This window comes from Canis aureus, chromosome 36, assembly GCF_053574225.1.
Source record: "Canis aureus isolate CA01 chromosome 36, VMU_Caureus_v.1.0, whole genome shotgun sequence".
In the NCBI taxonomy this organism is placed as follows: Eukaryota; Metazoa; Chordata; class Mammalia; order Carnivora; family Canidae; genus Canis; species Canis aureus.
This window is the reverse complement of record NC_135646.1, coordinates 2,072,543-2,097,800: the sequence shown is the minus strand read 5'-3', so window position 1 is coordinate 2,097,800 and position 25,258 is coordinate 2,072,543. Positions and strand designations below refer to the sequence as shown.

The following is a 25,258-nucleotide window of genomic DNA, read 5'->3' as shown; positions in this document are numbered from 1 at the left end:
GCTCCTTCCTCTATTCGATCTCATCTTGGGTCTTGGACTTGAGCCTGATTATCCATGATGAAGCACCAAATACCAAACTGTTTTCTAGGCTCCGCTTCTAGGCCCAGTCCATTCTTGGAATTACTTCCCACTGACCTCCTCTTCCCATTCCAAGCGCACCTCAGTCTCAGGGCGCCCCGCATTCTTTGGCCCCATACCCTGCTGCGCTCACTGGGACTAGAACCGATGTTTGCAGTATAAGCAGAATGTTCGTTGCTCTGGGGAAAAATTTGAAGGATAATTAGTGCTCTGTTGACAAACGATAAGCTATCTTTTACGTGCCTTTTGTTTGATATGCACCAAATGTTGTATTTCCGTTTCTGGGTTTTGCTGAGTGTGCACATTTCAGGCCCTCCTTGACCTTGGAATGATGACCTGCCGATGATGACGGGAGCCTCCCCTCCGTGGCTCCAAAGTTTCCAGTCCGAGGGGAGGTCCTGACCACTCCCCTTTCGCACCGTAAATGAAATATCAGCGAGCACATCAGCTCTGCCCTTTAGAAAAACTGCCTAGGGACACAAAGGTGTCATAGTCACCTGCCAAAACACCCGGGCCAAGCTGTGGGTTCCAGGTTGGCGTGAGGGCTGCTCTGGGGAAGGACAGCTTTCCCACCCGGTGCTGCTCTCCTTGACACCCAGACAGTAAGAAGCATCTGGAAACGGCAGTGTGGGTCCTGAGCCGGGTGCTCAGAAGTGGGTCCAGGCTGCCCAACGCCGGACGTGCAGTCCTTGGTCCCCCGGCAAATATTTACGGAGCACAATGTCGGTGACGGGCCCTCGCCTGGACGTGAGAGCCGGCATCGGGGAACAGGCTAGGCTGCCGGCCGCAGGGACCCCCGGGAGCCACCCCTGAGTGTCATCCGGGACCAACAGGCAGTGGCATGAGCTGCCGGCCTGGAACCGTGCAGCCCTGATGCTGACACGCCGGGAATCAGACCCAGGGAGCCCCCGGAAACAGTGCAGGTGAACCTCAGCTGCTGAAACCTGCTCTGCACGTGTCAAAGGCCTTGGTTTCTTCTGGCCAGGAAAATGTTGAGAAAAATTTATTAAAACAGGAACCAGACCGACACACAGTCCTGTACTTAACATTAAACCTAGGATCCGGGCGCCCTGGGGACTCAGTGGTCGTGCGCCTGCCTTCGGCCCAGGGCGTGACCCCGGGGTCCTGGGATTGAGTCCCGCATCCGGCTCCCCGCAGGGAACCTGCTTCTCCCTCTGCCTGTGTCTCTGCCTCTCTGTGTGTGTCTCTCAGGAATAAATAAATAAAATATTTAAAAATAAAATAAACTAAAATAAATAAATAAACAAACAGACCTAGGATCTGTGCTTCAGAGACCATTTTCGAGAAGGCTTGATCTCGCTGGGATGGATCCCTGGGACCACCGCTAAGATCTCTGAATGCTCAGCAAGTAAATGCAATGTTTGCTCAAGTTAGTGCTACCTCAGAGTATAAGATGCTCCTCTTTCCCCTACACTCCTTCTTCCCACAAGGTGATCTATTCCAAAGCTTATCTTCTTTGGTTCCAGGAGGCAAAGTTTCCCACTGAACTCTTTCAACCTTTTGAACTTACTGCCATCTGCCTTCTGCGAAGAATTATCTGAATATTGCTTTTGAAAGGGATTATTTGAACTTTCTAAAAGCTAGCTGTCTGGGGCCTTGTTAAAACACACACACACACCTTTAAATTCTAGTTCTTCCATGAAATGACTGCCTATTTATCACTGTCATTTATTTACTTTAAAATAACTATAATTTCTTGAAGACAAGGAGGCTTATGTTAGAAACAGGATGATTAATGGCTTATTTTAGTTCTGCTGAATGAAACACTGTCAATTCCTGTTTCTGAGGGGCACATGGACAGAGATGGAAGCCTTCCTTTTCTTTTGCATTCTGCCAATTTCGTAGCCCAGAGTCAAAGAATGGAGGTGGATTGATTTCTATCAGGTCCCATGAAAATCCCAGCCTGTCTCCTGTCCAGCCAGTCATTTTGAGTTCCTGCGCTGGGAGGTGACTCAACATGTTGCCAGGGGATTTAGTGTTCCATCTGCCTCCCTTTACACCTGGCTCACCAGGAGCTTCGGTATCCACAGCGAGCCTGGAAGCGTAGGTTGGCCCAGGGCGCAGCTCACTGGACCAGAGTCCCCGTCACTGATGTAGCTGCTCCTCTCAGAACTGGTTTACCAGGCACCCTGGGTGGCTCAGCGGCGGAGCGTCTGCCTTCGTTGGGTTCAGGGTGTGACCCTGGGGTCCAGGATCGAGTCCCACATCGGGCTCCCTGCAGGGCCCTTGCTTCTCCCTCTGCCTGTGTCTCTGCCTCTCTATATCTCTCATGAATAAATAAATAAAAATCTTTTTTTAACAATTGTGGAAAAAAAAAAAAAGAACTGGTCTACCACTTGGTTGAAGAACATACTTCAGCAGGAAGGCACTTGGTTCTATAGCGGGAACCTCTCAGAGGCGCACAACTGCGTCCACTCTGAATCTCAAACCCAGGAGCCTCTGGTGTGCAGTTGGATTTGGATGTGGGGCAGTGTGGACCCAGGGCCTCATGAAGCCTGCTGGCATTCCTTCTAGAATCAAGGGCTCACAAAAGCCTCACGTTCAACTGTAGCAAGCACCGTAGAGGAAGCCCTGTTCCCATGTTCTAGAAATGAAAGCTATGCACACCCTTTTAAAGTTATTGGCAAATTGCTGTCCATAGAAAAATTATTTTCACCACATAATTCAAGGTTTCCCATTTCTAAACTCAGATCATTGTCCTGCTGTACGTTCAAGTGATTTTGACTTGATTTTATTGCCTGACAATGTGAATGTAGTTTTGGAAATCATATCACTGTATCAGATGATTGCATTCCTAATAGGGAGGACATTTCTTACAGATCTTACAGGTTGTTACCCATGTGCACTTTTGTGATTACTTTCTCAGGGTCTTTGTTGTATTAACAAAGAGAAACTGGTTATTTTTATCACTCGAGAAAGACTTAAGAGGTTTATTTAAGGGAGAATAAATATTTTCTCAAATATTTTTATCTTTAAGAGTACAATAAGCTGGTTATAAAGGATCTAACCTGGAAATTTGGCCTAGTACTATTCTCTTCGTCCTGAGAACGGTGTGTGTGTGTGCCCGTATTGGTGGGAGGGGGTGGGGGTGGAGGTAGTTGTGACAGAGGTGTGCGGAGGAGGTCAAGTACCATTCAGTGTTCAGGCAGTCAACTCCAGTAGGATGAAATGTAAGTCTCTTTAGACTTACCTGCATGACTCTGACCCTTACCTCCCATAGTTGGCTGATCTTGCTTGACGTGTGGCTTTTATCTTTCTGAAAGGAGGCAAATCAAACGTAGACAAACATTTATTGTACCCTTGCTATGTGAGGAATACAAGGCACACTCTTTGCCCTCCTAAAGCTTCTGATTCAACTGGAGCGAAGTTAAACACCATTAAAGACAGTAATGAAGATATGGTCCGTAGCATGTTGGTGGGGGTGGGGGGGTGGGGGTGAGGTTTATCCAAAGATAACCTCAAGCCTGTCCCCTCCAAAACTCGTCCCAGGACTTCCTACATGCCCTTGAATGAATTGGAATCAAATGGCTAGTCAGTTGCAATGGACGAAGGGCCTCTTCTCAGCAGTGCAAAGCTCTTCCCATAGGCAGTGCTTGGGTTCCAGAAGCCTCTGAGGATTCTCTCACCTGACTCATCGCCCTTGACTGCCAGGCTGGACTGGCCAACTCAGGGTTCATGTCCCAGCCAGTTGCAGAAAAAGGAGTTGGATCAGAAAGTCCACAGGGATGGCCTACTTCAAAGACAAGGGATGGGAAGAGTTTGGTTCCCCACTCTATCTCCAAGGCCAGGCATTGAGCAGGTGCTCAGCGGCCAACCGGGTGAGTGAATAATCGAATGGTACATTATGGACTGATAGATTCTTACTCTTTGTCAAACATAGTGTGGTATTGTTCTTTCTTAGGCCCAACATGAATGATTAGACACATATTCTCACTGCCTTTAAATCACAGCCACTCAAAAACTAATTTCAACTTTAGTAAACATTTTCCCCTTAAGCCATAAAAAATTCTTCCTTTTAAAAATAGATTATTCTAGGACCCTAGGAGGTTAATGTACCTAATGCACAATCACCAAGGAGATGAAACAAAGGTTATCTTTGGATAAATTCTATTTTCTTTCACCAAAGAAAACAATTAAGTATTTCCAATGGAGGGCTTGTAGTCTGGAATACAAAGTACTAAGGTTTTAATGCAACTAGGAAATTTAAACCATTAAGAAACTTTGTGGCATTATGCAAATGTTGAGAAAAAAGTCCTGGGAAATGCTCTCAGATATTTTCACTTAATTATTTTTATTCTGAGAATTGGCCAACTGTCAGTTATCTTCTCTGCATATCGGAATGCAAATCAATTGATTTCTTGAAACTGCTCTTTAGAAATAATGACAAGAAGTCAGTCATCAGCATGTCATGCCTAGCTGTTTACTTCACTCATGCATGACTACCCATTTTGATGGAAAGATCTAGAAAGAGAAATTCAGTTTTGTATTAAGACCATTTGTATTAGAAATCATGACTTTTTCTCAAGGCTGCCTTCTGATTTATGGACGTCTATATTCATCAGTCTACTTTTTAAAAATATTTCTAATCTGTTTTCTAAAATAAAATATGATTTCTTAAGACTATAGAAAGAATTATATACTAACTGCCAAAATGCAAATAAGTGAAATAAAAGTCAAATGATCCTATCCCCAAAGGTAATCATTGTTAAGACTTTCATATGTATGTTCCTTCTAGTCTTTTTTCCAAACATAACAAAAATCATGATTTTTAAAAATAACAGAATGCTTTTTCATTTGATATTTTTCCATGCCGATTTTTTCTGGAATAAATGTATCACTCTAAATTATTCTGCAACACTCAGGTGAGATGATGGGCAATATTTGGAACTTTGGGGGGAACATAGGCAGGAAAATGTTTTGGACACTGTAACATAAAAAACATAAAGGCAAAATTAATGCTAATTTTCCCTAGTCTAAAAATGATGTGTTTTTCTCAGACCCTGTGGTATAGTTTGAATAAAACTGAATGAATAAATTAAACCTCACAACAGTGTCTTTGTCCTAGGGCTTCTTTTCTTTCCCCTAATAGAAGTCGGGTACAAGTGAGATTTTATATGAGGGTTGATTTTATATGTTTAGTTTTCTGGCATTATGATGTGTTTTTAAAATATAAAAGGTGTTATTGGGGCACCTGGCCGGCTTAGTCAGTAGAACCTGTGACTCTTGATCTCAGGGTCATGAGTTCGACCATGTTGGGCATGGAGCCTACCTAAAAAAAAAAAAAAGAAAAAAAAAAAGAGAGAGAGAGAGAGAGAGAGAGAAAGAAAAAGGAAACAAACAAAATGTGTGATCACTATTAAAATTTATTTGCGTTTGTTTTTGTCTGATCCCAACCTAGCGGAGTAACTGAACAATTTACTCAGTGTAGCCAAAGAGAAACGACACGTTTTGGCATTTAAAGTCAGTGTTTTTGAAAACAGAGGACCCAATGGAACACTTAGCGAGATATCCACCAAAAAACAAATCTCGGGTCATAGTTCCAGAATAACTAGGCCACCTCAACTATGGAAGTGCCCCCTCGCTGGCGTGTCTGAGGCGCTCCCATGCCTCTCACCAGCTAGTGGCTTTTAAGAGTACGCAGTGTCAGGTTCTCGTCACCTCCGTGGTGGTGATGGATTAGCATCAGTCGAAAGAGCTGAGATTGTTTTCATATTTTGAAATCCGTGAATTATAACTCTTTCGGAAGCATGGCAGGGAGCAGAATTCAGAGCTGTTGCTTCTTGGAGGCACTGTCTGCCGGGAGGGCTGTCCCTGCGTCATGGCCCTTGTCTTCTCTCCAGACCACATGGGCAGACACGTGGGTGACAATCTGTGGGGGCTGAGGACCCTCACCGGGCTCTGCTGAGGGGCTCCTTGCACACAGCCCAGGGAGCACCGTGGATGCTGAGTGAGACCCTCTTTAGAGGTCATGAATCCAGGTCATCAGTTAATTCACATCCAGCACATTGCTTATGTTTTTGGGCTGTGACATTCACCACCATCCTGATGAACCCCAGGGCAAAGTGATTTCCTAATAGAATAAACAGGCACGCAATCGGGGCAGTTTGATGCAACAAGCTGTCTAGGAAGAATAACGTGTTCTATATCTGCATAATTTAAAATACGGTCCCAAGATTATAATGTACTGGTGAATTGGGGCTCCTTGGCTGGCACAGTCGGTAGAGCAAGTGACGCTTGATCTCCGGGTTGTGAGTTCAAGCCCCATGTTGGGTACAGAGCTTACATTAAAACAAACACAAAAAGTAAGGGGCTTCTGGGTGGCTCAGGCGGTTAAGCTGCTGCCTTTGGCTTGGGTCACAATCTCAGGGTCCTGGGATTGGGAGAGCCCTGCATTGGGCTCCCTGCTCAAAGGGGAGTCTGCTTCTCCGTTTCCCTTTGTCCCTACCCCCAGCTCATGCGCTCTCTCTCTCCCTCAATAAATAAAATCTTTTTAAACAAAGTAAAAAAAAAAAAAAAAAAAAGCAGTGAACGTGCATGTTGGCTAAACTAATTATATCAAGTTGATATCCTCAGCCAAGAAATTCAAAGAACAAACATAGGGACACGTTGGCTCTTCTAGATCCTCAGGACAGCCTCTCTCCACAGTGAGAACTTTTATTAATTTCATGCAAAACCTCTCAGCATTTTTATATAGAAGAAAAAGGAGACATTTTTTATTTTCCCCCTTTCCTACTCGAAATATTGTATACGCTGAGTGCTCTGCACTTTGCTCTTTTATTTAATACATCCTAAAAACCATTCTCTATCAGTGTACAGAGGAAATCCTTGTTCTTGTCTTTAAATTCGTTTTTTTTGAGATTTGATTCACATTCCGTATGATTCATATATTTGAAGTGTACAACTCAATGGCTTTTAGTATATTCACAGAGTTGTGCATCCATCACCACAACCAGTTTTATAACATTTTTATTGCCCACCTGCCCCAAGAAATCTTATACCTCTTAGCTGTCACCCGCCAAACTTCCCACCCCAGCCGTCACCCACGGCAGCCCATCTACCCCCCGTATGTCTCGATGTGCCTCTTCCGGGCATCTCCTCCACACGGACTCATAGGCTACGTGGTCCTTCGTGACGGGCTTATTCCACGTAACCTAACATTTGCGAGGTTCCCCCATGATGTCGCATTGCTCGTCTTTACAGCTGCACACTAGTCTCCCGTGTGGAGGTACCACTCTTTGTCCTTCTATCAGAAGCATGGGTTCCTCCCACTTGGCTTTTTTCAAGAAATGTCACAGCGAGGAAGCTTGTCATTTCCCAGGTGTGCTAGCACATCTGGAAAACAGCTTCCCAGAGGTGGGCATCCTGGAGCAGATGGTGAACGGCCTGTGGCTTCGTCGGATGCTGCGGCCTCTGTCGCGGAGCCCGCTGTCCAACTCGGCGTTCGGGCCAACTTGGTGGATTTTTAAAAGACAGTTAACCTCTGTCTGGTTTCCCTTTGCAGATCTCTAACTGTGGTTAGGGGTGCCGTCCACATATACCGACGACTCTCGTGATTTCCTGGTTTGAACTAGTTCTCTTGGCTTCAACGGAGGGGTGGTTCGAGTGGCTCCCTACAAAGGTTTGATTTTCACCTCTTTTGCATTTTGCCACAGGGATCTGGTCATGTTAGTACTGAGGATTATCACAAAGATAAATATCTTTACGCGTAATTATCTTTATGATGTGAGTATCAAGAGGACTATAATTTATTTCCAAATTAGTTTTTTTTTTAAGATTAATTGAATAAGAAATCATCTTTTACTAGCCATGGTTATTTTGGCTGACAACATAACCGTCCTTATCATGAAACTGCAACTCACGTGAAATAAAAACAAAACATCTATTTACAACAAACTGAATTACTTCATTATATGTTAGATGCCCATCACCAGTCCCATTTGGAAAAAAATCTCTGAAAAAAATAGATGCTAGTCTTTCCTGGAGGGAATGAAAAGCTGTTTCTCTGATATTCTTCCCCTTTCATTAGACATTTTATAAAGTGAATTTTTCCATTTGAAATGAAGGTTTCTTTAAAGGAAAGCAAAACATAGATGTTTTAATTTATTTATGTGTGATGTACTGAAGTTCTGAGACTTGTGCATAAGATTTATGTATTTTTTCCTTTCTTAAAATTTAAAGTTAATTTAATTAACATATACTGTATTATTAGTTTCAGGGGTAGAATTTAGTGATTCATCAGTTGCATACAACACCCAGTGCTCATTCTTTCAAGTGCCCTCCTTAATGCCCATCACCCAGTGACCCCACCCCTCCACCCACGTCCCTTGCAGCAACCCTCAGAGTTTATTTCCTAGAGTTAGGAGTCTCCTATGGTTTGTCTCCCGCTCTGTTCTTGTCTTACTTTATTTTTCTTTCCCTTCCCCTACGTTCAACTGCTTGTTTGCTTATTTGTTTCCTAGAGTTGAGAGTTTCTTATGGTTTCTCTCCCTCTCTGTTTTTTTTTATTTTATTTTTCCTTCCCTTCCCCTATAGTTCACCTGTTTTGTTTTTTAAATCCCAGTTGTGAGTGAAATCATATGGTATTTGTCTTTCTCTGACTTAGTTCGCTTAGCATAATACTCTCTAGTTCCATCTGCGATGTTGGCAGTGGGTCATCTGTCCCTCAAAGAACAATGTTGGCCTGAGGTCTAATCTGCATCTCTGCTTAGGGACTCTTGTGTGGGTGACCCTAGGTCTCCTGAGAGGAGCCGTGATGAAAGTAGGATTGATGGCCAGGCCCTCAGTGCTCTGACATCAATGCTCTCAAAGCAAAATCAGAAGCAAGCCTGCCTTAACTTGTAAGTGGGCTGTCCTGGTGCTTCTGGAAGGCCAGGCATGAGACAGGAGTGCTTCAGTTAACAGGGATCAGAGTTTGGAACCATGATTAATTGCTAGCAGGGGCCAGAAGTCCTCTTGAGGGTGCTAAGAGTGGGATGGTAGCTCCCCAACACCCATGGCAGGAAGAACTATAAACAGAAGGTCAGACCCTCTTGCGTAAGGCTCAAGAGTAAGCTGAGAGGTCACATCATTTACTATTAGGCAATAACAGCAGTAGCCACAGTAATAATACAGCTGTTTCTACTTATTCATGATCGATCTACAAACTACTATAAACTTCAAATTAGCAAATCCTGAACCATCGAGCCTACATACCTGGTTACATTCCTAGAGCTTCTGGTAACATTTTTATCAACCAACCAATACATAACTTGTACTGAACTGATAGTCGGCAGCTCCATCCCTCATGGCTGAAGGAAGCACATCCAACGCAGGAGTCTCCTCTGTGTTGGGAACACTTGGGAGCCTCCTAGCACCACACTTGGTGGCCATTTTAAGCAGCAAAAGTGGGACGCCTGGGTGGCTCAGCGGGTGGGCATCGGCCTTGGCTCAGGATGTGACCCCAGGCTCCTGGGATCGAGTCCTGCATCGGGCTCCCTGCAGGGAGCCTGCTTCTCCCTCTGCCTGTGTCTCTGCCTCTGTGTATCTCTCGTGAATAAATAAATAAAATCTTAAAGAAGAAGAAGATCAAAATTAACTGCAAAATCACAAAACTTCAAATGATGTGGCACTAAATAGACCACGAAAAGATCCCTTGTTTCCCACCCGGGAGCTGAAACGAGAAAGCGGAGTGTGCCCTGGTTCGAGCTCAGCTGAGCACGTGTGCACAGTGACTCCGCCTTTGCTGCCTGTCCGAGAGTAGCTCGACCCGGGAAGTACTGATTTGGGGGTGAGAATAAATTTTAGCCAGTAGGCGAATCTACAAGTAGGGAACCTGTGAATAATGGGGAGTGAGTGTAATCCTAATCATTGAGGGGGGGAAAACAGTCCTGTCTCCATTTGAGGAAGGCGGTGCTGGCCGCAGCAGCAAGGGAGCAGCTAAGGTGCCCTGTGAAGGACAGCAGCCCGAGGCCCTTGGGGGTCCCCTCGGGGCCAGCCTGTGGCCGCCGGCCAACTCAGGGATTTCCCGGGCCTCAGTTTCCTTAACAGTGACACTGGTGATTCCTCACCTTGTAGGGCCCTTGGAGGGGATGTTTTGGAGTTAAACTGCGGGAAACCCTTACTTAAGTCAGAATCAACAAGAAAAGGGGAAAAACAGATCCGAGGGCCTCCAACGGCTAATTGTGTGTGAGAACAGTGAAGGCAATCTTTATTTTCTTCTGTGCCCCTCTCTGAATTATTTTACCCTGATTTTTACCGCATCTGTGGGTTTCTGGCCCAACATGGGCAGAAAGGCAAGAAGGGCCCCGGGAACATCGCCGATCCATAGGAATCTGTTTTTGAAGAACCCGGTTGCAGGTAAGAAGGTGGTGTTTTCGGTGAAATTAGTCAACCCACAGGATGGATCAGTGATGCCCCAGGGAAAGCCCGGCCTGTCGCCCCGGGAGCCACCTGGCTTGGGCAGGTCACCTGCCCCCCTCCCCCACCTCCTGCCCTCCCCACCCCCCAGGACCCGGCAGGAGCGCTGCTCCTTCAGGGCACCTTAGACGGGCCTCAAAGAACACAAAACAAAGGACACACAGACAAACAAAAAAAGAACACCTCGCAGAAATAATAAAAAATGGTTGCATGGCTATTACCTAATAAGAAGAAATATAATTACTGTTTCCCCGAAGTGAACATCGTTTTAATGTTAATACTGTTTACATAACTAATGTACCGTGTTAGGCGGATTTAGAACATTAACTACGTGTGTCCTGCGCAGAAATCCCTACAGATTGCACATAAAAGTCTGTAGCTTCGCAATTATCCTTCAAAGGGCCACTGGAGAGGAACCAGAAATGCTGGCCCACTCGGTGAGACAGTAGAGAGCCGCAGGACTGTGGGATAATTAATAGGCTGGACAGAATCCTATGTACCCCTACAAATTATTTAGAGCAATCTAGATGAGATCTGTTGCTACAACTCTCCACATGCACTAGATTTTGGTTAAGCCATTCATATATTTTTTTAAGATTTTATTTATTTATTCATGAGAGACACAGAGAGAGGCACCAAGACACAGGCAGAGGGAGAAGCAGGCTCCCTGCAGGGAGCCCGATGTGGGACTCGATCCAGGCACTCCAGGGTCACACCCTGAGCCGAAGGCAGACAAGTCAACTGCTGAGCCACCCTGGTGTCCCAAGCCATTAGTAATTTTATCATGGATTAATGATAAAGATGTTGCTATAATTCTCTTATATATATGTATGTGTATACACACATGTATATATATATGTATATGTATGCCATGATACATACATATATGTACATATGTGTGTGTATGTGTATATATATGTATATATGCCATGATTGTGTTGCTATTTGTGAATCACTAGAAAGCACTTAGATGAGGGAGGTGCTTAATCCCAATGTGAGAGAAGGAAATGTGGCTGTGGCACATGTTAGAACGCTCTTGGAGGGAAACTGAGTCTAGAACACGACAAAATCGATGATGATAGCCCTGGGGGAGGCCGGTCGACCTTGACCTCCTTATGATTTCACAGAAAAAAGCCCCATTTGAATATATCTCATGTAATATAGGTCGAACACAGGCATCAGAAAAGAGTCTTGATTGTTGGATTCTTAGACTATTGGAATTCCACAATAAGGGGAAGAAAGAGAAAGAGATAAACAAGTGAAAATAAAATCATGGGCCATCGGACAAAGTTTTGGTTTCAAGGGAACATTTGAATAAATATACAGGCAAAGTATCTTCGCTGACATGTATAAAACACACGCCATTTATTTATTTATTTATTTCGATTTTATTTATTTATTCATGAGAGAGGCACAGAGACACAGGCAGAGGGAGAAGCAGGCTCCCTGAGGACAGCCGGATGCGGGACTCGATCCCAGGACCCCAGGGTCACACCCTAAACCGAAGGCAGACGCTCAACCCCTGAGCCCCCCAGGTGCCCTGGCAAGTACTTTTCTTATAAGGTTGCTTAGTACCACACTTTCCAAACTGGGAGGTATATGCATGGGAGGCAGGGAGTACATTTAAATTAAAAATATGTTTTTTAGGGATCCCTGGGTGGTGCAGTGGTTTGGCGCCTGCCTTTGGCCCAGGGGGTGATCCTGGAGACCCGGGATCGAATCCCACATCGGGCTCCCGGTGCATGGAGCCTGCTTCTCCCTCTGCCTGTGTCTCTGCCTCTCTCTCTCTCTCTCTGTGTGACTATCATAAATAAAGAAAGAAAAAAAATAATTAAAAAAAAATTTAAAAATATGTTTTTTAGAAAAATATGGTAAAAATGGAAAATATCAGAAAATAAGTATTGTTCTGTGAAAACTTTGTACATATGTATGTGTACAGATGCTCCGGGTTGCACACGTTTCTTTCTGTGGGTTATGGTTCGATGTTTGCGAGTCACCACTATGTCCTTGGGGAAGCCCCAGCATATGAAAGAGGTTTATATTATACAATTATTCCCTTGTTCCTCAAAAGACCATCAGCACAACTCGACCACTGGTGCTGTCTTTTTTTTTTCCTTCTCTTCCTTCTTTTATTTTTCCCTTCAGTTTTAGTGTCATTTGCTGACGAGTTAACAGACTTACACCTTCTTTTATAAGAACACGGGTTTTGTTTCTTTTTTTGGAGATCTCATTTTTATTTATTATTTTATTGTTTTATTTTTTAAAAGAAAGCTACCAGTTTTATTTTTTTATTTTTTAAAGATTTTATTTATTTATTCATGAGAGACACAGAGAGAGAGAGGCAGAGACACAGAGAGAGAGAGAGGCAGAGACCCAGGCAGAGGGAGAAGCAGGCTCCATGCAGGGAGCCCGGTCCCCAGGGTCACGCCCTGGGCCGAAGGCGGGCACTAAACCGCAGAGCCATCCAGGGATCCCCAGAAAGCTACCGGTTTTAAATGAAGGATGTAAACGATGTAAACAAAAGGTGAAAATGTATTATATCCTGGAAGGCTAACACCACATAGCACTGCAAGTTTATTATACTTATGGATTTTCATTCCCTCATAGATGTACTTTGCTTTCTAGTCCTGTTTATTCAATTCTTTTGCTAATACTTCTCTTTTACACTTAAAATTTCCAAGATATGTAGTTATTCTTTTTCCCCATGATATCCTCCCAACACTTTCTGAGAATGTTAATCTTTATAAAATTTTTGCCTGCCGAATTAACTATCTCTTGAGGTCTTTATTCTATTTTTATCCAATTTGGTGTCTTTTTATGGTAATGTTTCTTCCCAACAAACTTGGTGATCCTTGGTTTCTGTTGATCTCTGTATTGGAATTTTCTGGCCACCTGGCAATCATATCTCATGTTCTGGGGAGACGTGAGAATGGGTAAGAGAAACCACATTGGCAAGAGGATCTATCTTTAGCTTCTCCTCCGAGTACAGACACTTCCAGGGCCCATGGGGATGTAGAAGTTCCCAGATCTTACCTTTCCCGCACTAGTGTCTGCACGCAGGGCTGTGTCCCTGGGCAAATCCTCCAGTTCTCCCAAATCACCACCGATTCCTGTTCGTCTTCCCATTTATCACCCTCTGTGTCTGCTACTCCTTAGATGCCTTGCCTCTGAGTTGGATGCTCTTCTGGGATTGCTCCCAACAGGAAGCTTTGTTGTCCTTTGTTGATTAACCCATAGTGCTGACCCTTAGGGCTTTCTGTCAGTAATTCTTCAACTTTTCTGGTTCGTTGAGGACACTCTTATTTTCCAAGATGATGTTAATTTATTGCTGATCTTGATCAGGCTTCAAGTTTGCTTTCAAAACACAAAGTATGACATCAGGTATAGCTCCTGATCCAGTTTTTTAACTGTCCCTTTGATGTTTGAGATGAATTCCTCTCTTGAATCATTACCTCTCCTAAAGTGGGTAAATAGTATTTCCATTATGGGAAATACTAATTTTAGCAAAGCAATATAGGTGTTCTTGTACTCTCCTTTTAGCAGTTTAGGTTTTTTGCTTAGAAAAAGTAAGAGGAAGAAGTTCCGAGCATATACAATTGTTTTTTTGTGTGGAATTACTTGTATTATTAATATAGGCTGAGTCACACTTAATGCTTAATATGTGTGTGTGTGTGTGTGATCCCTCTGTTCTTCTTCTTCTTTTTTTTAAGATTTTATTTATTTATTCATAAGAGACACAGAGACACAGAGAGAGAAGCAGGCTTCACACAGGGGAGCCCAATGTGGGACTTGATCCTGGAGTCCCAGGGCCGAAGGCAGGCGCTAAACTGCTGAGCCACCCAGGGATCCCCTCCTCTGTTCTTCTTTAAGTAATTTCCATATCACCAAGTGAATTTTGAATCCAGAGCATTGGTGCTATCTACAAGGTAGATAGAGACCAGAGAAACCATCTAGAAATCACCGTAGTGACTATATAGAAATCATCTCAGGAAGAATTTGGGGACATCTGCCTTCGGGTGGTCTGGCATGGGAGACGCCAGACCTGCTTTTCTCGGCCGCCTTATATAACAGTCTGACCCTTTCAGGTTGTGTGGAGCTCATGGTGGTTCTTAACCTCATTCTATTCTAGCTAAAATGAGGACTTATCTTAGATATCTAATTGCCCTACTCTGATTTGTCAGTGGAGCTAAGGGGAAAGAGGAAGGAGATGAAGAGGAGAGGGGAGAGCAGGCCCTTAAGGGGAAGCCCGAAAGATTGGATGGAAGATACTAACGCTGGCAAAGAAGTGCAGGCTTCTGCTTGCTTGGGATTCTGGGGCTGGATGCTCCTCTGCTTGGAATGTTGCCTCCTTTCTCTCTTGGCTTGGAAGTCCCCTCCTCTGGGGGGGCTGCCCTGCCCCCACGCCACCCAGGCTAAATCCACTGCTTTCTCTCCTTATCCTTGTGTCTATACTCCTGTGATTATATCCCCTACAGACCTTAAGGTCACAAAGATAATGTCTCTGCTTTGCTAATAAGCGGTGCAGCCACAAGATCAGAGAGGCTGTTGGCCAAAGGAGAGAATGGCTTCTTTCCCCACCACCTAAACTGACGTCCTGATTAGGGGTGTGGGCCTCCCTCCCAGGAGAGGGGGAAAGTTAGCCTGGCGCCCAGCAGGACATTCTCCTTTTTCATCCTGTGTTCCTTGAGTTTCCATTTTCTCTCACCTACTCCTCTGCCCAGCTCTGCCTCAAAGTGCTAAAGTAGGACTTTGGGATTTTGCTGAAGGACTTCTGTCTTTTTGTTATTTGTCTAGACACCTCCCCAACCCAACACTGATTTTTCTTGGTAAAATACAATAAGAACTCAGTTATAAAGCCCCTTGGGTAAACTGGCTATACTTTTTTTCTGAATTGGAAATGAAATATTCATGACGTGTGAGTTCAGACAGTTGTATGCAGGAAGTCATCTCTTCAGAGAACAAATTTGTGACTGAACCATTTCAAGAAAAGTAATATTTTGACTACTAAAAGTAATCAGGAGGAAAAAATTTTTAAATTATCACAAAAAAGTCCAATTATTTCAAAGAAGAATTTGTCACCCTGTAAACAACAATTTGCAGTTTTGTCCCCATGCCAATATTGGATCAAAATATACTTTTGAGGGCAGCCCTGGTGGCTCAGTGGTTTAGCGCCGCCTTTAGCCCAGGGCGTGATCCTGGAGACCTGGGATCGAGTCTCACGTCGGGCTCCCTGCATGGAATGGAGGGAGCTTCTCCTTCTGCCTGTGTCTCTGCCTCTCCTCTCCCTCTCTCTGTGTCCCATGAATAAATAAATAAAATCTTAAAATATATATATATATACTTTTGATTTTTCATGGATAAAATTATTTAACTCTGTGTTCAAAATAAATAAATAGAACTGTGTTCATTTTGTTAGGACAGCAACAAAAAAGAATTTGTCACCTTGAGAATCTGATGTTATCAAGTGAGGCATCATTTTCACAAAAGTTTAAAATTGAGGGGAAATAAAAATTGTGTGAAGCAATTTTAGCTGAAGAATTAACTAAATGTACAAATTTAATAAGAAAGAGCATTTAAGGGTACCTGGCTCAGTCGGTGGAGCGTGTGACTCTTAAATCTTGGGGGTGTGAGCTTGAGCCCCATGTTGGTATAGAGATTCCTTAAAAATAAAACCTAAAAAAAAAAAAGAGAGAGCACCTAAGCATTTTAAAAGTTTACTCCAAATGCTGGAAAATATTAGTAATGTTAACAACTTATAGAATAATAGCAATAGGAGACTACAGGGAAAATTGATTAAAACTATTAAATAAACTAATTTTTGACTCCATAAGGATGCTGCTATATAGTTACATGAATTTGTTCCATTAATATATCACATTAATAAAGTTTAACTTATCTTTTCTTTATACTTTTAACTCGTTATGATTAAAAATACATTAGCAGTACCTTTTAAAAAAATTGAAGGGGCACTTGATGGGATGAGCGCTGAGTGTTGTAATATATGTTGGCAAATTGAATTTAAATAAAAAATCTAAAGAAAGAGAATTGATATATAATTTTATACTGCAGGAACAAAGTTATAGAAGCTTTTATCCAAAAGGGAGATCTCTTATGTAAATGGATAAGAGGTTAAATAAGTCAATTTAAAGAAATAGGACATGAGGTGGTTTTATTTTTAGAATTTGTTTTAGTAGGGGTTCTCTGGGTGGTTCAGCGGTTTAGTGCCTGCCTTCGGCCCAGAGCGTGATCCTGGAGCTCTGGATGGAGTCCCATGTTGGGCTCCCGGCATGGAGCCTGCTTCTCCCTCTGCCTGTGTCTCTGCCTCTCTCTTTCTCTCTCTGTGTCTCTCATGAATAAATAAATAAAATATTTTAAAAAAAAATTTGTTTTAGCAAAAACTTCAAACTTACTTAGTTGAAATACTAAAACATTAAGGAGAGAGAAATATTAAGGTATTTAAGTAGTAATATAAAGACAGCACATTTGTCTTTATTAGAGTTAAAAAGAAACAAATAGAAGTATACTACTTGGACAAGTCTTTTTTTCTTTTCTTTCTTTCTTTCTTTCTTTCTTTCTTTCTTTCTTTCTTTCTTTCTTTCTTTCTTTCTTTCTTTCTCTCTTTCTCTTTCGGACAAGTCTATATGCATTTAAAGGTTAGCTGCCATCTATTGTAGGCTGGCCGTAAATACAGAGGGGACAGTTGTGTTGCAGCAAACATACACGTTTAGTCATTTATGGATCTAGCAAAATAACAGCTGAACAGTATCCAGCATATGCTGAGATCGTGGCATTGTATTATTTTAATTCATATGACCTGCTCTATCATGTTCAAGGTTCAAATAAGGTAATATCACCCTTTAATTAATGGGGCCCTACTTACTGGGTTGTGCAAAGACAACCGCTTTCTCCCTTGGGGGCCTCTCTTGAAAACACCAACAGGTTACCTAGCCCACTTATTCCCATAAATAAGATTTTATGCCAGGCCAGTCCTGCTTCCAAACATCTTGCCAACAGAATCTGAAGAATATGATTAGTCCACTGATGGGTGGAGGTTGTTGCTTCTGCAAATGCCCCTGGCTTATGCTAATATGTTTGGCCACAATTCCCAAAACATGGCTTTCTTGCCATGCATTCTGGTGGAATCAGCTCTCAATAATCTAGGCCTTGATGGTGGGCCTAGGAGTCTAAGGAGGTTTGCTCATTCCTTGGAAGGATTCCCCTTGCATACCATTTCAATCCCTTAGGGAGAAGAAGAACCCCCCCAAAGGGTAGGAACTGTCAGCCTGTCCATGTTCCCAAAAGCTCCTAGTTCATGCTAATTGCCCACCTTCCCCTCAAAATACCATGGAGTTTTGGAGGAGCATACTTTGGTAGGCCAGAAACAAAACAACTTCAACCAAAAATAAACAAAAATGAAAAGGCAATCATTCCTTAAACCAAGAAAACATGCTTCGGATTTATTTTCTACTACCATCTAGGATGAGAGGGAGCCAGCATTATTTGAATGGCAATCTTTCTAGGTAAATTTAAATTCAGCACTAAGCAGTAAACTAATATACAAAGTACACCAGAGCTCAAGACCAGTTTATTACGCTGCCTTTTCTTGTACTACCATTACTTTCTTCCAAGCTTGTGGGTTTATTATCTGTCTCTGGATGAAGGAACTTTTAAATATCACTCATTAACTCATTAACGAAGAGTGTGGCTACCTTTATGGCTTTAAAAAATATATATTTCACGGTACATATGGCCAAGAAATAGCTCTTAACTTTCTACTTCTCATAATTTAACTTCCTGTATTTTTGAAATCTTTATTCAGTTTGAAAGGCTCTCTTCTTGGAAGAAAATTATGAATCAAATCTAAGCTATCTGACTACAATTCTGTAAGAAATAACATGAATTTGTTGCAGATGGGTTACAATTTGATTATTTTCCTTGGTAGTTTGACCATAATCAGATGTAGACTTAATATCTGAATCAAATAAAATCAGATAAACCAAAAAACCTCTTTAGTTATCTTCCCACTGAATATGATGTTTTCAGATTCCACATCTTCATGATAGGGGCTTTTAAATATACTTTATTTAAAAAGCATGTCTGGTTTTTATTCTCCTCCTATATTTAGGCTTTCACTCTATAATCATCAGGGTTGGAAGTTATTTTCTCCTGTTACTTTTAACTTAAAATCTTATTTATGGGAACAAAGACGTTCTGTTTCTAGGCACTTATGGAGTCTCCTTTCGGGTTTCAAGAATTTAACAGTTGTTTGCAATGTACATATTGTTTTTATGTACATGTCTCTAGATCTTGATGTAGTATAAAACACTGAGAAATACCACGTGTACAGTTCCAAATACTTTATATACAATTTCTAGTGATTTATTAAGCAGTATTTATTGAGTAATGAACCCATCAAACTAAAAAAAATCCACAGGATTTTGCAGGAAACCCACTTCGGGTAAAGTGACAGGACCAGTATGTAAACCCAGATCTGTCCAATGCCAAAGCCAGTGCTTATTCCACAGGCTTCTCTCTTCCACAGGCACACTGCACGCTGTTAGTAAACATCGTCTTATTTTCGTTATTAGATCACACTTAACCATTCATCATACTAGTATCTATTCAGTTCATTTAGTAATTATTCTGAAACTGAAATCTGGACCTGGAGTAGGTCTACAAGACTACACGATGGAACCGTGTTTTACTGGGGCCTAGATGTAGAACTTGGGTTTACTTGATTTCCATCCCAGAGTTCTTTTCTGGATCCCACAAAAGAAAGCACTGCATAGACCCTTCCTGAGTTCACATTATAGCCGGGGAACAAGACTCGTAGAAGACAACTCTACCCTCGGTCATCAAAGCAAATTGTACAAAATACAGTCGAACATCAAATGGAAGGCTATCAACAGTGAGAACTACAGGAGGGACCCGGAGTGTACACTGTTCCAGAGACTCCTTTTTCTTTCCACAATCGTTGGAAGAAATCTTTTCTTTGCCTTACCTTACTGTTCCACGTGGGGGAATTCCCATCAGAGTAATGTGCCCGCTTTAGAAGTGAGTTACTGATTGGTGAGTGACAAGGATCCCACAGTAAATGGTGTGCATTCCTTGATGGGATGAAACTCATCTATTTAAAATCTGCAAGGCTGCCCAGCATCAAAGATTCACTCTCTTCCCTCTCTGCCAGACCAGAGCAAGGCAGTGACCGGGGGAGGTGGATCGGCTCAGGTGCATGGTTCCCTAGTTCATACTGTGCTGCGGGCACAGAACATCAGCCAGCCCTGCTCTTTGGGCCACAGGTATAAATCCCTATTTAGCTGCCACTTTCACCCCCATCCTTTGGTCTCCTGTGTCTCATTTCTCAGATGCCTCAGAGCACCATAGGAGAAGAAGAAGGTGTTATTTATTGACCTCTTAAAACTCCCCAAATACAAACCATCCATTTCCTTCTTTAATTTAAAATTCAGCAACCATCATGGCTTATTACTGAGTCAAAGAAACTCAGCATAAAACATCTTTATTATATTTCAATTTGCATTATAAGTGCTCAGCAATGATTTACCAGGATGTCCTTTTTTAAAACATGTGAGCACTTTTCCTAGGGCCCTTGGCAGTTTATGGGTGTGGGGTAGAGGTGTACAAGAACCATACATCACTGCCCTCCACCCCCTCTGATTTCAGCCACAGCCCAGATGGATAGTTCTCTGTGAGCCCCACTGCACCACCGCCGGCGGGTACCCTGTGGTGGTCATTTTCAGCCCCACAGCTGATTCCCCAGCCGGGAGGCTGCTCACTCAGCCTGCAGGTGGAGCTTGCCGTTGTGGGGGAGTCAGTGCCCACAGGGGCAACCCTCAGGCCGTGAAGAAGAGCCTGTAAATAAATGCTCTGGATGTCTGTCCTTTGGGTGGGCAATTCTTTTTTTTTTTTTTTTTTTTTTAAGATTTTATTTATTTATTTGAGAGCAAGAGAGTGCAGGAACTGGTGGGGGTAGGGGAGGTAAATGGAGAGGGAGAGGGAGAAGCAGAGTCCCTGTTGAGCTGGGAGCCCAGTGGGGCTGGATCCCAGGACCCTGGGATCACGACCTGAGCCAAAGACAAGATGCTTAACTGACTAGGTTCAGGTGGGTGCCCCTGGGTGGGCAGTTCTGGGAGGCCTTTAGAACACTGCTCAAGAGGTCCAAGGGGAACTGACCCTCTGTATCCCACAGAAGTGATGGCGAGTATACACTTTTACCAGCATCTCCTCCTTTCCTGTCTCTGCCCTTCACTCCTGCTTCTAGGGATCACCTCGCAATCAAACTACCTGCCCTCAAACCCTGCTTCTGCCTTCGGAGAGACCCAAACAAGGTAATGACACAAGAGGATGTACTCTATCCAGAAGGAGTGGACTACTCCGCCTTGTGGTGGGCGATCCCCTCCCAACCTCGGCCCATACACAGGACATATCACACCCCACACACACGTGTGTGCACAGGCAGAGACGTCGCTTGCACAGACACATACAGAGAGACGCGTATGCACGTTCACACCCAGGCTTCCGGTCATTGCCTCTGACCAGGTTTCACTGTCACTGCCCAAGGGTGTAAGGAAAGACCACCATTTGGTCAAAGCCATGTCCCTGAAAGCTGGCCTTTTCTCACCACCCGGGCTTATCCAGCTGTATTCTGGACTCGTCTTTTTTACCACACTCCAGCAACCGGTTCAAGCGCAAGACGACATCTAACCCGGTGAGAAAATGTGAAGGTCCTTGTCGAGGTGAATTACACCTAGGGTTCCACGTTCCTCCTTGGTGTATCCCAGCCTTGAGCGGTTAAAACATACTTTGTGACACTTACTGCTTTCCTTTTCCCATTTTAGCCAATAGCTTTATTTTTGCATCCTGACCGGTAAGTGTTTTCTGGATCACCTTTGTCGTCATTCTTTTGTTCAGGACATTGCTATCAAGTTCCTCTTCTGTTTTCTTTTTTTTTTTTTCTTCTTCTTTAAGATTTTATTTATTTATTCATGAGAGACACAGAGAGAGGCAGAGACACAGGCAGAGGGAGAAGCAGGCTCCCTGTGGGGAACCTGATGTGGGACTCGATCCCAGGACCCCGGGGTCACGACCTGAACCAAAGGCAGATGCTCAACCACTGAACCACCCAGGTGTCCCTTAATACAAATTGTACATACTCTAGAAACTTCCTTTGTGTGATTTTTATTTTTTTATTTTAAATATTTTATTTATTTATTCATGAGAGACAGAGTGAGGCCGAGAGGCAGGCAGAGGGAGAAGCAGGCTCCCCGCAGGGAGCCCGATGCGGGACTCAATCCTGGGTCTCCAGGATCACGCCCTGGGCTGAAGGCAGATGCTCAACTGCTGAGCCACCCAGGTGTCCATCCCCTTGTGGTTTTGGAGGAATTTTTTTTTTTCTATTTAGGTTCCAGGACTATTCCTTGCGGTGCTGGTTGAGACAATTCCTTTGGAAGCGACCTTTCCCACGCAGCCTTTCCTTAGTCTCACTGAAGCCACGGCCTGGAATCCGGCTCGCTTCTCATTCCCACAGTTGCCTCTTTTTCTCTGTATGGACATCCGGGCCCTGTCGCAGCCTGGGTTCTCCAGAAGCAGACCCCGAGGTTACCACACAGTAGACTTTAGGGAACGTCCTTGAGACCAACGCCTGGGGAGAGGAATGGGAGCAGGCGGAGGCGGTGGCTGTCTCCCAGACGCAGCTAGGCCCCAGCCCACGGGGAGTCTGGAAGCGGACAAGGCTCTTGGGAGCCTCCTGAGCTGAGCCGACTTAGCCCTGACTATCTCCTCGTGGCCATCCTCGGCCGGCTCTGTCTACGGCATCTTCCAGGTGGAAAATCAAAGACTCGGCCACCTCTTTAAAAACTAGCAGAAAAACTGATAAAAAATTGTAGCACTACGTAGTCCTGTTCTCTCTCCAAACAAAAAGGGAACTGAAAAAAATCTTTTTTGTTTTGGGGTAAATGAAAGAAAAGTCTATGTTTCCAAAATATGTTTCTGAAACCAAAGGCATTCTTTCCTAGATACTTGAGACTTTGTGAATTCCGTAGGAGTTAGAAACTTTTTTTCCCTAAAATCAACCTTGAAGCAATTTGAAAATAAAGAGGCCCTTCCTTTTGAACCGATGCTAAAAGTGAAGCAGGCCCACGGGCACTGTGAACCAAACTTCTTAAGTTCAGAATTTGAAAAGATTGTAACAACAGATGTCCTAGAGTATGGGGCTGGGTTTTTAAGTCACTAAGGGGATACTATGCAGGCTCCCAGCTAGAAACTCATACATTTTTTTTTTCTGAACTTAAAATACATTCATTCATTTTATAACTTAAAATACATTAGCATGTCCTGCAGACGTTATAAACTTACGTGAAGACAGGAGTACAAGCTCATTTGGAGATACGACCAACTCAGTATTAAGTCATTGTTAAGGATGAGTTGTGTAACCCACCCAACTCCTCAAAGAAGATGTACTGAAGTCCAAACCCCCAGGCCCCAGAGTGTGATTGTATTTGGAGACAGAATCTTTCCAGAAGTAATGAAATAAAAATGAGGTCATTAGGGTGAGCCCTAATTCAGTATGTCTGGTGTTCTCATAAAAAGGAGAGTTTGGGTCATAGAGAAAAGCACACATAGAGGAAATCCATGTGAAGACACAAGGAGAACGCCAGCTACAAGCCAAGGGATGCCCAAGACCATGAGAAGCTAGGAGAGAAGAGGCCAAACAGATTCTCCCTTTATAGCCCTTGAGACAACCAACCAGGCTGACACCTTGATTTTGGACTTCGAGCCTCCAGAACTGAGAGGTAGTGAATTTCTGTTGTTTTAGCCATGTAATTGGGGGTACCTTATTAGTCAACCCCAGGGAACCAGCACAGCTACTGTGACAGCACCTCCTCCATTCAGCTCATGTTTTCTTCTTCCATGAAGGCAGCTCAGAAGTCAAATGGACTTGATCTTGGTTCAATCACTGGGGCAAGATACTTAATTTCTCCAAGACTAATTTTTCATCATGTAAAATAAGAACATTAATAATACCTACTGTAGAGTTCTTTCGACTATTTTGCTAAAAGAAATAAGATCCTTCCTTTCTAGGTGTTATAAATTCAAGAGCATCACATAAGTCCAATTGACTATCTTCCCGAAAAAAATGCTTGTAGATCTACCGACGGTCAGTCTGATCTGATAATTTTTATACACCTTAGAGGTTCAGGTTCAGCATCACTTCCTCTGTCTGTTATTGTGCATTATTAATATTGCTATTACTTTTCAACTCTCAATGATCAACATTGTTAAGTCTCTTGAAACAAAATAATTATCTTTATGTATTGAAGACGTCAACAGCCTTAGACCAAGCACCCAACCTTTCTTGACATGCCATAGTTGATCAGTCTGGGGCCACCATAGATTCATTAGCAGTGTGGGTCACAGCCAGGAACCAACTTCCAGCCTCTTTTAAGCCAGATCCATACATGGGGCTTTATTATTTTAAATGTATTTTTAAAATAAGATAATTATCCTTGGCTTGTGCGACATAGACTCTTTCAAATAATACCCAAATGCTACAACACTTTATATAGATGATCTTTGGACCATTGGTTCAGTTTGATTACTTGCACTCTTTTCATTCATTGACAGAGATAATTATTTTTTTAAAGACTTTATTTATTTATTCATGAGAGACAGAGACAGAGAGAGAGGCAGAGACACAGGCAGAGGGAGAAGCAGGCTCCATGCAGGGAGCCTGATGTGGGACTTGATCCCGGGACTCCAGGATCACACCCCAGGCTGAAGGCAAGTGCTAAACCGCAGAACCACCCAGGGATCCCAGATAGAGATAATTTTTTTTTTTTTTTTTTTTTTAGATAGAGATAATTAAACACTGATTAAACCACAGTGAGATACCACTTCATACCTACTAGGATGGCTATCATTTAAAAAAAAAAGGGCGGGGGGGGGTGAATAGCCAAGTGTTGGTGAGGATATGGAGAAACTGGAAAACTTGTACATTGTTGTGGAAATGTGAAGGTGCAGTGCTATGAAAAAACAGTTTGGTGGTTCCTCAAAAAAGTTTAACAAAATTATTACACTACTCAGCAACTCTAGTCCCAAGTATATACCCCAAAAAACTGGAAACAAGGACTCAGAGATACTTGTGCACCAGTGTTCATAGTGGCCTCATTCACAATAGCCATGACATGGAAACAACCCCTGTGTCCGTCAAGAGATGAATGGATGGACAAAATGCTCTGTGTGAATACAATGAAATACTACTCAGCCATAAAAGGAACAAAGTTCTGACACATGTCATAATGTGGATCAACTTTGAAAACACTATACTAGCTGAAATAAGCCAGACACAAAAGGACACGTGTATGATTCCACTTACATGAAATACATAGAATAGGCAAGTTTATAGGCTCACAAAGTCGATTTGAGATTGCCAGGGGCTGGGAGTAGAGGAGAATGAGAGTGAATTGCTTGATGGGTATAGAGTTTCTATTTGGGGTAATGGAAAAGTTCTGGAAACGGACAGTGGGGATAGTTGCACAACACTGTGTGTAATTAACACCACTGAATTGTACACGTAACAGTGGCAAGTCTTACATTATCTATATTTTACTGAAATAAGATAGGAAGAAAGAAAAAGTGATCTTATAATTATTCTATTCTTTTCACATGGAACCTAGGGCCTGAAACAAGGAGCTCTACACACATTGGATGATCTCATGTCATCTTTATCTTCACGTAGCATTATGAG

General features: G+C 43.1%; 2 long non-coding RNA genes across 2 annotated transcripts in view; one reads left to right on the top strand and one right to left on the bottom strand.

Moving 5' to 3' along the window:
- Positions 1-3,949, bottom strand: part of LOC144306020 (uncharacterized) — a 17,202-nt gene extending 13,253 nt beyond the window's left edge. Inside the window, exon 1 of the long non-coding RNA XR_013373047.1 lies at positions 3,311-3,949. This is a non-coding gene — a long non-coding RNA (uncharacterized LOC144306020). The remainder of the gene's footprint in view (positions 1-3,310) is intronic.
- LOC144306022 (uncharacterized) lies at positions 3,599-25,258 on the top strand. Its single transcript, XR_013373048.1, has 4 exons — positions 3,599-3,917; positions 7,601-7,717; positions 20,774-20,840; positions 25,188-25,258. It is a non-coding gene; the product is annotated as an uncharacterized LOC144306022 (long non-coding RNA).